This window comes from Rattus norvegicus, chromosome 5, assembly GCF_036323735.1.
Source record: "Rattus norvegicus strain BN/NHsdMcwi chromosome 5, GRCr8, whole genome shotgun sequence".
Lineage (NCBI taxonomy): Eukaryota > Metazoa > Chordata > Mammalia > Rodentia > Muridae > Rattus > Rattus norvegicus.
This window is the reverse complement of record NC_086023.1, coordinates 15,804,904-15,818,060: the sequence shown is the minus strand read 5'-3', so window position 1 is coordinate 15,818,060 and position 13,157 is coordinate 15,804,904. Positions and strand designations below refer to the sequence as shown.

The 13,157-nt window shown below is 39.9% G+C and overlaps 1 pseudogene; it reads left to right on the top strand.

Moving 5' to 3' along the window:
- The first annotated feature begins 5,863 nt into the window (after positions 1 to 5,863).
- Ago2-ps1 (argonaute RISC catalytic component 2, pseudogene 1) lies at positions 5,864 to 8,710 on the top strand (annotated as a pseudogene).
- Positions 8,711 to 13,157: the final 4,447 nt, after the last annotated feature.

Below are 13,157 nucleotides of genomic sequence, written 5' to 3'. Positions count from 1 at the left end.
TGTAAGTGTATACAGTATAGCTTTGTCCAGACTACTTCCACCAATGCCAAGAGTCTCAATACATCTTTCTAAAAATTCCAAAACAACCTTTTTATAGATCACTCTGTCCAATGCTGTCCATATGTTTATGAGAATTTGGTCATTCACTTAAGGCTGTGCTAACTGTGGCCAATTCCTAAGACCCACCAGTTTTGAGTAGTTACTCAGCTAGCAATAATACCTCATGAGACTAGCCCCAAATGGTGCTGGAATTCTAACGTAATCCAGTGCAGATAGCCAAAGCTGCTAAGAGGTCATGAGTGCAAGAGTTTGTGATGATGTCTTGTCCTCAATAGCATTTCACAAAATTTTTCACTGTTGTCTAACTTTTACATTATTTATTTGTGTTCCTCTTCTTCAGTGTTCCATAACCGAGGGGGAGAGGGTAAGATAAATATCCTGTTTATGGCTAAGCAGGTAAAGTCATGTAATCTTAGAGCTTTGACTGAGCCACTGTCTTAAACTTTTCAGACCAAGACTATAGGTATAGAGATTGGAAATCATTTTGATAATATGACTACTGAGTCAAAAAGCAATAGTAAAAACCACTGAAATTCCAGTTTCAGTTATTTATCAGGTTTATATTCCAGACATGAATACCTGCTTATACTGCAGGCCTCAAACACAATCACAAAACTGTTTGCTATGTCTGTCATGATGCCTTGAAACACTCTGGCACATATTTCCAGAGTGGTCTTGTAGCATATAGGGTTCAAGCTGTGTAAGACTATTATTGATGAATTTTTTTCTCCTCATGCTCTGCACAGCATTGTATGTCACTAAGAAAGACAGCCAGCAGGGCAAAAGCTTTTCAATTTTAGGTTTATTTCTCTGTCTTGCTGCCAATCTATATGCTGCCTTCATCAATAGTGTCTTACCACACAATTATTCTAGATGACAAATATCAATGGCAACATCCTGTGTTGTTTTGGAAGCATTGAGTCTCCCTGATAAATACTTTTTTTTTGGTTCTTTTTTTCGGAGCTGGGGACCAAACCCAGGGCCTTGCGCTTCCTAGGCAAGCACTCTACCACTGAGCTAAATCCCCAACCCCCCCTGATAAATACTTAATAGAGATATACAATGCCCTACTACGACTGCACATTAGGTTCAGGTTACATCATTCTACAGCTGGTGATCTTCCTGAGAGGGTTTCACCAAAGACTGTAAAACTTTCTGTCAAGGCATAAATCTCTTTTCTCAGTACTTGGTATGATAGAGGAATGAAGATCAGAGGTTCAAAGCTATCTTCATCTTCTTAGAATGTTGGAGGCCGTTCTTGGATACATGAAGATTATGTCTTAAGAAGAAAGTGTATTTATGTGTGTGTGTGTGAGAGAGAGAGAGAGAGAGAGAGAGAGAGAGAGAGAGAGAGATTGAGTAATTGAGTCTTAATCAATTGTGGCTGGTAAATAGGGAAGCCTCTGAGTTCTTTCTCAATCTCTTAGGTCACAATGATGTGAGTGACTGCAAACTCGAAAGTCACTCAAAACAGTTTGTCTAGTGTTTCCATCTTCAGCCTGCTTATATTAATGACTATTTGTGAGAAGGCTAGGCTGACTCCATGACAGGCTTCAAATTGGCAGTTCAGGAGACTAGGACTAAATCTGTTTCCAAGAACTGGGCAAACGTAGGCAAGTCCAGGTCTCAGAAGCTGCCCCACCACCTGGCCTGAGGCAAGGACAATGGGTCGGCAGCAGTTTTCAGACTTCCTCAGCAACAGTTTCTAGACTTTCCCAGCAATACAGGTTACCTGCCCTTTCCCCAGTATTCCTGTAATGTGCTATAAATCAGGCCTGCTAGCTCATTTCGGGTTCTCTTCATCTTTGTAGATAGTAGACCCCAATATTCTGGACTTCTGAAGAATAAAACACTGTGTTTATACACTATTTGAATCTGGGTTATCATTCTTTGACGACTCGTGAATCCTTACAATTTTTAAGGCACTATTCTATAGCATCTTGAACTACTAAAATAAATCATTCACATATTGTTTTTATTATTTTTATTCCATTTAAATTGACATTATATACATCACTTAATGTTATTAAGTACATGTATATACTTTCTATATATCATATGACTAACAATTGGTACGTCCATTATCTTAGAATTGATTTCTTATTTATTTGGATTAATCATGTAAATAAGCATTCCAAACAATTCTCTTCTAATAATTATATTGTATTGCTCCCAACTTGTTGTATTACCTATTTCACAAATTCTGAGTCAATTCAGATAATCCGTTGGCTCTAGATAGATTCCTAGTAGGAAGCAAATTTAGAATATTTTCCTTAATCATTGATGAATATTTAAGATTTTATGGGTGCCTCTAATAAAGTATCCATAAGTATTTTTGTGACATGCTAGTTTTCAATTTTATCACATGTTCTTCATTCAGAAACATGATACTATGTTCTTTTGTCAGAAATGAGAACCCAATGTAATTTTCTGGAAATAGTTACATATTATTAGTAAAGTTTGCATATATATATATAAATATATGATAGATTTAGACAGATATATGACTATTGTATACCTATTATTTATTTATTAAATTAATTTTAATTACATCTATGATATGTAAAGATTATATTCCACTTGTTTTCACACCATTTAAAAATTATGTTTTTTATGAATGTGTGAGGGAATATGGTGCATATGAAGAAGTAAGATGACAACTTAAAAGAATTGTTTCTCTCCTTCATTTTTTGAACTTTTGTGAACTTCAAAGAGGCAAGTTCCAGAGTTCTGGTTCTCTCTTAAAGGCAACCTAGAAGAAAGAGCATCAGCAGAGGCAACACTTGGTCTTGTGGGAAATTAGGATTGCTTTTTAATAATAAAGTATTTACATGTCTTAAGTCTAAGTTACTCTGCAGCAGTAGCTGACCTGCCTGCCTGAGTTCCTCTGATGTCAGAAACTGCAGATTCTCTGCTGTTTAGCACATCATCATAAAATATCCCAGGATTAATTAACCCTAATTAATTGCTAGAATTTTTTTCTCTTTTTTCCTTAAGCTTAGCTTGTTGTCTGTTCAGGCAGATGGGTGTTTTGGAGAAGTAAACTTTCACTGAACCAAAAGAAGAGAGTCATAAGAAAAAGTTAAAAAAAAAACTTAAAACTCAACAAAAACAATTAAACTCACATACATTTATATATAGATTCATGCATACATACTCATACACCTTCATGCACTCCAGTTAGGCCTAACTCCTTACTTATATCACAATTACATACCTACACACACACATCCATACTTATATCTGCATGTGGAGCAAAAGTCCAAATACCAGTGCAGAAAGAACTGACTCATTCTGGATGAAAAATGAGCTACAATCTTTATTGCATAGAAAGAAAAAGTTTCTAACATTTATTCCCCAAGTCTGTAAGGGAAAAGCTTTGTCCTCTTTAGTAAGACACTATAAAACAATGAACACAAAACAATATTTTAAAATTATTTCTACCATCGACCCATTGGAACAAAAATAACTACCACAAATTAATTTCCATGTGTGAAAGTCACACAGGTTGACTGCAAAAATAAATGTGAAAGTGAAAATGGTAAAGTTTCTAGAAAATAACTTTTTTTAATGAGAGGAGGAATATTGTAATGGTCTTATGAAAGCCAAAATGTTTGTGAGTGGTACATGCAGGAAAGTCTAGTGAGGAAAACCAATACTGCTCAAGAAGGAGCACCCAAACATACATTCCAGCACCCACATGCAGGTACATGTACAGCATCACAGCTATTAGGTCATGGGCCAACAGGTTAACCAATCATTGATTTCTAATCGAAAGATTCTGTCTCAGAGATTATGATGAAGAGAGATGGGAGAAGGTATTAATGTCAACCTCTGACCATCATAAACATACTTCTTTTTTTTTTTTTTTTTGGTTCTTTTTTTCGGAGCTGGGGACCGAACCCAGGGCCTTGCGCTTCCTAGGTAAGCGCTCTACCACTGAGCTAAATCCCCAGCCCCTATAAACATACTTCTTACTCCTTAAATACACATACACACACACACACACACACACACACACATATACACACACACATGAAAACACAAATTGTGATAGCTAACTTAATGTCATTTTGACACAAGTTTAAGTCATTTCAGAAGAGCACACATTAATGGAAAAAAATGCCACCATCATATTGGTCTCCATGTAAGTCTGAAAGGCCTATTTTTGGTTGAAGATTCATGTAAAAGTTTCTATCTCTCTGTGGGCAGTGGCATACCTGGGCAAATGCTCCTGGGTTGTGCAAGAAAGAAGGATGAGCAAGCAGTGGGTAGTAGGCCATGGAGGATTTCATCTTTCTTCATGGCCTCTGTTTCAGTCTCTGCCTCCAGATACCTACCTTGAGCTCCTACCCTGAATTCTTTTGATGATGGACTGTGATGTAGAGTGGTAAGAGGAAATGAACTATTTCCTCTCCAAGTTTTTGTATTGTCATAGTGTTTTATGACTATGACCTTAACTAAGATATGTGTGTGTGCATGTGTGTGCATGTGTATATGCTGCACCATCCTTAAGGGAAAAGTGTAAGCAATTAACATGAAAATGTAATAGTCTTAAGGAAGGAGATGAGTATGAATGCAGGAAGTCTTGTGGCATTTCTGTAGATGAATAGACTGAATATGGGAAGATGTGTGTGTGTGTGTGTGTGTGTGTGTGTGTGTGTGTGTGTGTGTAAGAAAAACAGAGACACTGTGAGGCCTTTGGAGGAATCCATGCAGAGTACACACATTTCCTTCTCAAAACAGAAAGGAGAGAGTTTGAAGGGTTGTGGCTTGCTCTTTGAGCCTTTACTTTACTATACAGGCCATGCTGGACTTGACTTTATGAGTCTTCTGTCTCCACCTACCTGGTGCTGAGATTCCTGAGGTACATCAACACTTTCTGTTTAGGAAAATGAATTTAATATAGTAGCTGATTGATAGGAATGTCAGTAGCCAATAATTAATCCCAAGATATTTCAGATGTTGGATTTACTATATAAATATTTTCAACTAGCTACTATAAATTCAAAGTAATAAAACAAGTATGTTTAAGGAAAGAAAGGTACATATTTCTGACATAAGATCAAAGCAGCAGTCCCTTATACTCATGGAGAATATTTACCTGAACTGCAGAGGATGCTTGGGATTAAAGGTGGAACTGATGCATTGTTAATTTGCTAGACCAAATGGAGCAAGATACTTTGACATTCAGAATTGTCATGTAGTTTTAAATTGATTTATTGCTTATGTTAGCACTTTCTGTTTAATATACGCAGGCCATGGTTGGTTTTGGACACTGAAACCATGGAAACTAAAGCTGTATGTAAAGGGAACCACCACAGGAAATATACACAAAGAAATTATAGTAATATGAAAGAGAGACCAGGAGTTCTAAAACTATAAGTTATAGTTACTGGATCTTTAAAGATTCTCAACATAAAAGATTTACAGCCATCACCCAATGAGAGGACCCAGCCAGCAAAGTACTTAGTTCCAAGCCTAAGGAATTGACTTCCCTTTTGAAACCCATGTGATAGAAATAAAAACTGAGTCCTGCAAATTGTTTTCTGAATTCCACATGTGGGTATAGCATATATGCCTCCCCAGCAGGATTTACAGACATAGACAATAAGGATTTTTTCTAAAAATAAACGGTGTTTTAAAAAAAAATCAGCCCTTTCCTCATCCCTCTCACCCCTCCTCTTCCCCTCCCTCCTCCTGTTCCTGTTCCCCTCTGTTCCCACCACTTCTGCCCAGCTGCTTCAGGAAACCTGTTCTGTGAGGAGATGGCCTTGCAGGCCGGGGTGGATTGAGCAAAAGAATGGCACTGACTCCTCGCATGGTCTTGCCCACGGAGCGTGTGCCCAGCCCTCACCCGCAACCCTGGCAGTGCCACCATATACTTGGGGCCCTGCCAAACTTCAGCACCACTGGGAGAACAATCAAATTACAGGCCAATTTCATTGAAATGGACATCCCCAAAATCGAAATCTATCACTATGAATTAGACATCAGTCCTGAGAAATGCCCTCGGAGAGTGAACAGGGAAATATTGGAGTACATGGTGTAGCACGTTAAATCCAGATCTTCAGGTAGGTGCCATTCGTGAGCTTGCAGTTGTTACACTATGCACTTTTGGGCGTCTACCCAGCATCCCCTTCAAGAAGATCCAGGCCCTGGACATTATCATGAGGCACTTGCCTTCCATGAGGTACACCCCTGTTGGCCGTTCCTTCACTGCATCTGAAGGCTTTTCCAACCCTCTAGGTAGGGGGCAGAGAAGTGTGGTTTGGCTTCCATCAGTCCGTCTGACCTTGTCTTTGGAAAATGATGCTGAATATTGATGTATCAGCAACAGTATTTTACAAGGCATAGCCAGTGATCCAGTTTGTTTGTGAAGTGTTCGATTTCAAAAGTATTGAAGGACAACAACCTCTGACAGATTCCCAAAGGGTAAAGTTTACCAAAGAAATTAAAGGTCTAAAGGTGTGTGGGAAGCGGCGGGGTGGAGCAAAGTTGGCGATGACATCCAGTCCGGTCTGTGTAAACAACAACTTATCGCGCATGCGCAGGCTTGTCCCCTTGCCAGGGTGTCCATAGGATAATGAGGTGATCTGGCGCCCTCCTGTGGTACATAACAGTACTGCGCATGCGCAGGCTTGCACCTGGCGTCAATCTGGCCCGAGCGGTACCATGCTAATGGGGTGGTTCATGCTCTGCCAATCCCTGGAGGACAAGTAGCAGGGGTGATAGTGGGGTGATTCGTGCTCCGTCAATCCCTGAAAGACAATTAGCATAGCCCCAGCCTGTTGTGTATATAAGGCGAGTGCTTTTGCCGCTCGAGGTCCCTGTATCAGCAAAGAGGTGGTCGTGCAATAAAGGCTGTTGAGAAGAATCCGACCGTGTTGCGTCTTCCTTGCCAGCCGAGGCGGGTGTGACAAAGGTGGAGGTAACTCACTGTGGTCAAATGAAGAGGAAGTATCATGTCTGTAATATGACCCAGCGGCCTGCCAGTCACCAAACAGCAGCAGGTGTGGGCAGAGAGTGGAGTGTACAGTGGCCCAGGACTTCAAGGACAGACACAAGCTGGTTCTGTGCTACCCCCACCTCCCTTATTTACAAGTTGGGCAGGAACAGAAACACACTGGCCTTCCTTTGGAGGTCTATAACATGGTTGCTGGACAGAGATGCATAAAAAAATTAAGAGACAATCAGACCTCAACCATGATCAGAGCAACTGCCAGGTCAGCATCTGTCAGCAAGAGAAGATCCGTAAATTGAGGCGAAGTGCAAGTTTCAATATAGACCTGTATGTTCGTGAATTTGGAATCATGGTGAAAGATGAGATGACAGATGTGACTGGGCAGTTATGGCAAATGCCCTCCATCCTCTACTGGGGCAGGAACAAAGTGATTGCTTCCCCTTGTCCAGGGTGTGTGGGACATGAGAAACAAACAGTTCCCCATGGGCATCAAGATGAAGATGTGGGCCATACCCTGCTACGCATCTCAAGTTCATCTCAAGTCCTTCACAAAGCAACTGAGGAAGATCTCAAGAGATCCTGGGTTGCCTATCCAGGTCAGCCCCATTTCTGTAAATATGCAGAGGGCAGACAGTGTGGAGCCCATGTTCCAACACCTGAAGAACACATATGCTGGTATCCAGCTGGAGGTGGTCATTCTGCCTGGTAAAACTTCTGCATATGCAGAAGTCAAGTGTGTGGGTGACAGTGTTCGGGATGGCGACACAGTGCATCCAAATGAAGAATGTGCAGAGGACCACACTTTAGACCCTATCCAATCTCTGCTTAAAGATCAATGTCGAACTGGGAGGTGTCAACAACACCCTGCTTTCACAGGGTAGGTATCCAGTGTTCAGCAACCTGTCATCTTCCTGGGAGCTGATGTCACCTACCCATCAGCTGGTGATGGGAAAAAACCTTTGATTGCTACCATCTTGGGCAGTATGGACGCATACCCTAACCACTACTGTGCTACCATGCACAGGACAGGAGATCATCAGGACCTGATGATCTCATTCAGTTCTACAAAATCTACACGTTTTAAGCCCACTGGCATCATCTTCTACAGAGATAGCATCTCCAAGGGCCACTTTCAGCAGACTCTCCACCATGAGCTCCTGGCCATCAGAGAGACCTGCATAAAGCTGGAAAAGGACTATCAGCCAGGGATCACGTTCATTGTGGTGCAAAAGCAGCACCACACATGCCTCTTCTGCACAGACAAGAATGAGCAGGTTGGAAAGAGTGGGAACATTCCAGAAGTCACAACCATAGACATGAAGATCACCCACCCTATTGAGTTTGACTTCTACCTGCGCAGTCATGCTGGCATCCAGGGGACAAGCCATCCTTCCCACTAACATGTCCTTTATGATGACAATCATTTTTATTCTGATGAGCTGTAGATTCTGACCTACCAGCTATGTCATACTTGTGTACCCCACATACGCTCTGGGTCAATATCTGCACAAACTTACCAGGCTCACATGGTGGCCTTCTGAACCAGATACCACCTGGTGGATAAAAAATATGACAGTGGTGAAGGAAGCAATACAGCTGGGCCCAGCAACAGGCAAGATCACCAAGTGCTGGCTAAGGCAGTCCAGGTCCACCAGGACACACTGCAGCACTATGTACTTTGCTTGACATATTGTATTGTTTAACAATTGTGTACAAAGTTGGATTCACAGGAGACCAAATACACTCAGACCAACAGATGACTAGCCCTTCTGTGACAGCCAGCATCAAACATGAGACATCTTCGGTTTTATTAGATCCTCCTTTTTCCAGAATGCCTTCCATCCCATATTTCAGACTTGGATTTTGATCTACAAAACTGTATGAGACCCCATTGTAGAAAATGTGGTTTGCCCAACTTGCAAAGCTGTTCACTGAGAGTCCCATCTCCTAAAAGCAAAAAACAAAACAACAAAATATCTTAAAACCAGTCTATGAACTCTCCAGGCTTTAAAACATTTTAATTTATTTTGTCATTCAATTTACTAGTTTTTAACACCTGATTCTCAATGAAATCCATGGGCTCAATCTAGCTGTGACGTCTCTGAGTGTGAAAGCAACACCATTACTATCAGGGTTTTATAGTTTGGCCCTAAGGAGTTGTCACTAATGTTGAGTTCTAAGGGATGCCATGTTCCCTACAGCCCCAGGGCATATGGTTTCCACAGTGTCTCTCTCCAGCCACTGCCTGGCCTGGAGGCCTGAACGAAGGTGTAGTGGCCAACATGAGACAGTCACGAGTGTTTAGGGCAGTGACAAGTCTGAGAAATTGGCAGACAAGTGCCATTTTGATAAAAATTTATTTAAAAAGAGAAAAAAGACATTTACTGAGAGTCTAAAAATAAGATTTGTCCTGTAAGACTGTGACATTTATTTTCCAAAGTTTCTAAAGAATATAGGTCTGTCATGATAAATAGAGTATAGTCCTTTTTCAAAAAAAAAATAAATAAATCAAGAGTGGATTTGGAAGTCCAAATACAAAAGAACTTGCAAATATAGCATAGGAATGGTATGAAAAAAACAAAGGGAAAAAAGGGGATAAGACAATGAATTAATAATATACTCAGAGACCTACCGAATGCTATCACTTATGTCAGCACCCACAGATGAAGTACCATCACACATGTCAGCTTACATCTATTAGCTGTCATCTCATACATCAGCATTCACAACTCCATGGCACACTGATGAGACTTTGCATTCTGAAACCAGTGGCAGTGTCCCTTTGGTTGTTTGATCCACCTGTAACACCATTATAATACCATTATTTCTGTGTTCTAAGAAGAATTTAAAATGAACAAGTAAGGATTTTATTTACTGCATCAATCACGTGGAACTCAGTTGTATATCAGGTGCTTGAATTATGCATATATGATCTCATATGTAATGTACGGTGCCTTTCAAAAGTGAACTTAATATTTGCCATATAATTGCAGCCCTTTAACTACTGGAAATAATTTAAAATGTCAAGCCTATCTATGGTTCTAATGAAAAACCCAGTCTGCTGCCGTATAAAGAGCAAGGTGAGAAACAAATCATGGATGTCCTTGATCATTTTGTTCAATCCTCTACTTCATATCCTCTTTTTATTTTTTTTAACTCCTGACAAAAATAGCAATATTTTTCAAGGCAGTCCTACAGAAGGAAACATCTTAACTGACAGATATCCTGTGTCCCTCAAATTCATACTTTCTTTTTAGCTAAGCTCTACATGCCCCAAATTTAGTCAAAACATTTTTCTCAAAAATATAAATGATGACTTAGAGGTAACAGCATAGCTCTGTCTTCAAGTCACAGAGGCCTCCTCTGTGATTCAACTCTATAGCCAGACAGCGCCCTATTGTGGCCCAAGATGCTTCAAGTGTGCCAGGGGAAAAGGCAACCAGTCAGCAGCTCAACTTTGTATGTCCCATTTATAATTAAACCAAGGATATTTTGTCTTTTGGATTACATAGATGAGAACTGCACAACTCAAGTCCACTGAAGTTTGTGTCTTTTTTTTTATTTTCTTTACCTTCTTGCAGGATTTCAGTACTGACATTTTAATTGTTGCATTATTTTGCTGTGTATAAGCATAAATGCAAGAGAATAGACAAAAAGACAACCTGAGGGCAGAAGAGAAAAATCAGTCTATGAGCTTGGAAAATATGTCTAAGATCTGAGGTAACGAAGTTTTGCTACAGAACAGCTAGAAACTTTGGAGCAGTCACTCTTAGTAGAGTCCAGAACAGTCTTTCTCTTGTCTGACCTTCTGCTGAGAGACTATCAAGAGGTTTCCCTCAGATCTTAGCTCCCTACAGACACATGGGTCTGTCTAACTATAACAGACTGAAACCTGTGGATGAAACTGAGCAGTTAGGATGAGTCCATAGCATATAACACCTTATGCAAATCCTATATAAAATGCCACCTGTTTCTTCAATCTTCTGGGGAATGGAAGATGACAGAACAACTGTAACACCATTATGTTCATAGCACCTCATTTATCTATAATAATAAATTGATTTTTTCCAGAATGCTTCATTTTTTTTTTTTGCTCTATAAAGAAAAAAATTTTTCCTAATAGTCTTTTAGCTACAGGTATAAAATTGACCACTTTACTTGGAAAATCATCTTTCTAACAAGAGAACATGCACCTTATGAAGAAAATAATGACACAGAAAATGATATCAGAGTGTCCAGAATAAGGATGTCTATGCTAATGAACAATTTGGTATTGTTGCTTTGGGTTAAATAAGAATTAAACTTCCTTAGTCTTTCTAAACATTGGTAAGATATAAATGGTATATAGGCATGTCTAAATAAATCACACTAAAAATATTTTAAACTTATTTTAAACTGTCATTTTATATTTACTTCCCTAGCATTTCATTATAAACTCTTAATTCATTGTGATTTAACAATATACACATAGGTGTTGTTGTAAATATATAAAAATAGAAAGATATAGCGTCTTTTACCTCACTAGGTCCAGCACTGCGGTGCCCCAAGATATCTGCTAGATATCTTGGTGGAAACACGTCCCAACTCCGAGGTGGCCCAGACCAGTCTCTCCACATTCTATTACATTACTTAAATCTACACATTAAAGAACACACAACACAATAACCTTAGATTCAATTGATACGATATAATTGCCCTCCTAAATATACAAAGCCCAGTACCATCCATCCCTTAAGAACATTTGTAACAACTTGTAAAGGTACAACATGGAATTTTTTTTCCCGGAGCTGGGGACTGAACCCAGGACCTTGTGCTTGCTAGGCAAGCGCTCTACCACTGAGCTAAATCCCCAATCTACAGCATGGAATCTTAACGTCACCCACCATATTGTCCTGCCGGGGCTTCTCTCTCTCCTCTCTCCTGTCTCTTCCTTTCTCCTCTAGTCTCCTCCTCTTCCTTCAAACTTCTCTCCCGCCCATTCTTCCTTCGCCTCCAATGACAGGCCTCCTTCTATCCTGTACCTGCCTTTCACCTGTACTTTACAAATTTAATGGGGAGAAGGTTCTGGTGAACCTGATTCCTGAGTATGTGACTAGGCAGCTGTCCTTGGGGCAATGGAATTAGCATCAAAATACAGATAACTTCAGGGCAAACCACAACACATATGTATATATTTCTACTCAGATATCAAAATGGAAACATTTTAAAAACTATAATAACACAATACTATTTCTATACTACCAACATTTAAAAAGAAATTTTTAAATATACATATTTCTGTCTAAATGAGTGATATTTTTAAAGATCACAATTTTGCCCTACTCTTCTGGGGATTACAGTATGATTATATTCTGGACCGTTTTTTATATCAATGTTTTATTTTATTTTTGAGAATTTCATGCTTGTTTTTGGGTTGGAAGCTTTGCTCATGCCCTGTTTGCTCTTCTTCTCCCAACCCTGCCAACAACTCTCTCATGAATGCCCACCCAGGGGCTCAGCTTTTTTGCAATATATGGGTGAAATTCCAGGTCTTAATTCAAACATCATCATCCTTTGTACAAAGCCCATTTTAAAAAAACCATTGCTTTTAGTCCTGGAATGCAACTGCCTCCCCACCAACCCCCATGAGAGCAGGGAACTTGCTAGAGAACTACCTTTCAATAAACCGGCCTTTATGCTCTTGATTTGACTTGAATTGGTGTATTACCTCGGGAGAGAAACCTACTGCTGCTCCTGTACAGTGAAGCAGTTTAAGTCACACTGTTTCTCCCTTAAGAACCGTGACAATCTCCCCAATTTCCCTCCCAGATTCATTGGTTTTAGTTTGTTCATTTGGTTGGTTGGTTGGTCGTCGGTCGGTCAGTCGGTCGGTCGGTTGGTTGGTTGGCTGGATTGGCTCGTTGTTTTGGTTGGTTGGTTGATTGGATTGGCTTATTGTTGCTGTTCATATGTACATGGATTTGGGGCATCCACTGAAGCAAGAGAAATCTACCTGTGATTATTCACTAGAACAACAATGATTTTCCCTCTCTCAAAAGCTATCTGGCATTAGCTTCTATTGTGTAGAAGTTTATTCCCAGATTGAAACATTCTCTCTTTCAGAGAAGCTCCTTAAAACCTAAAGTAAACAACT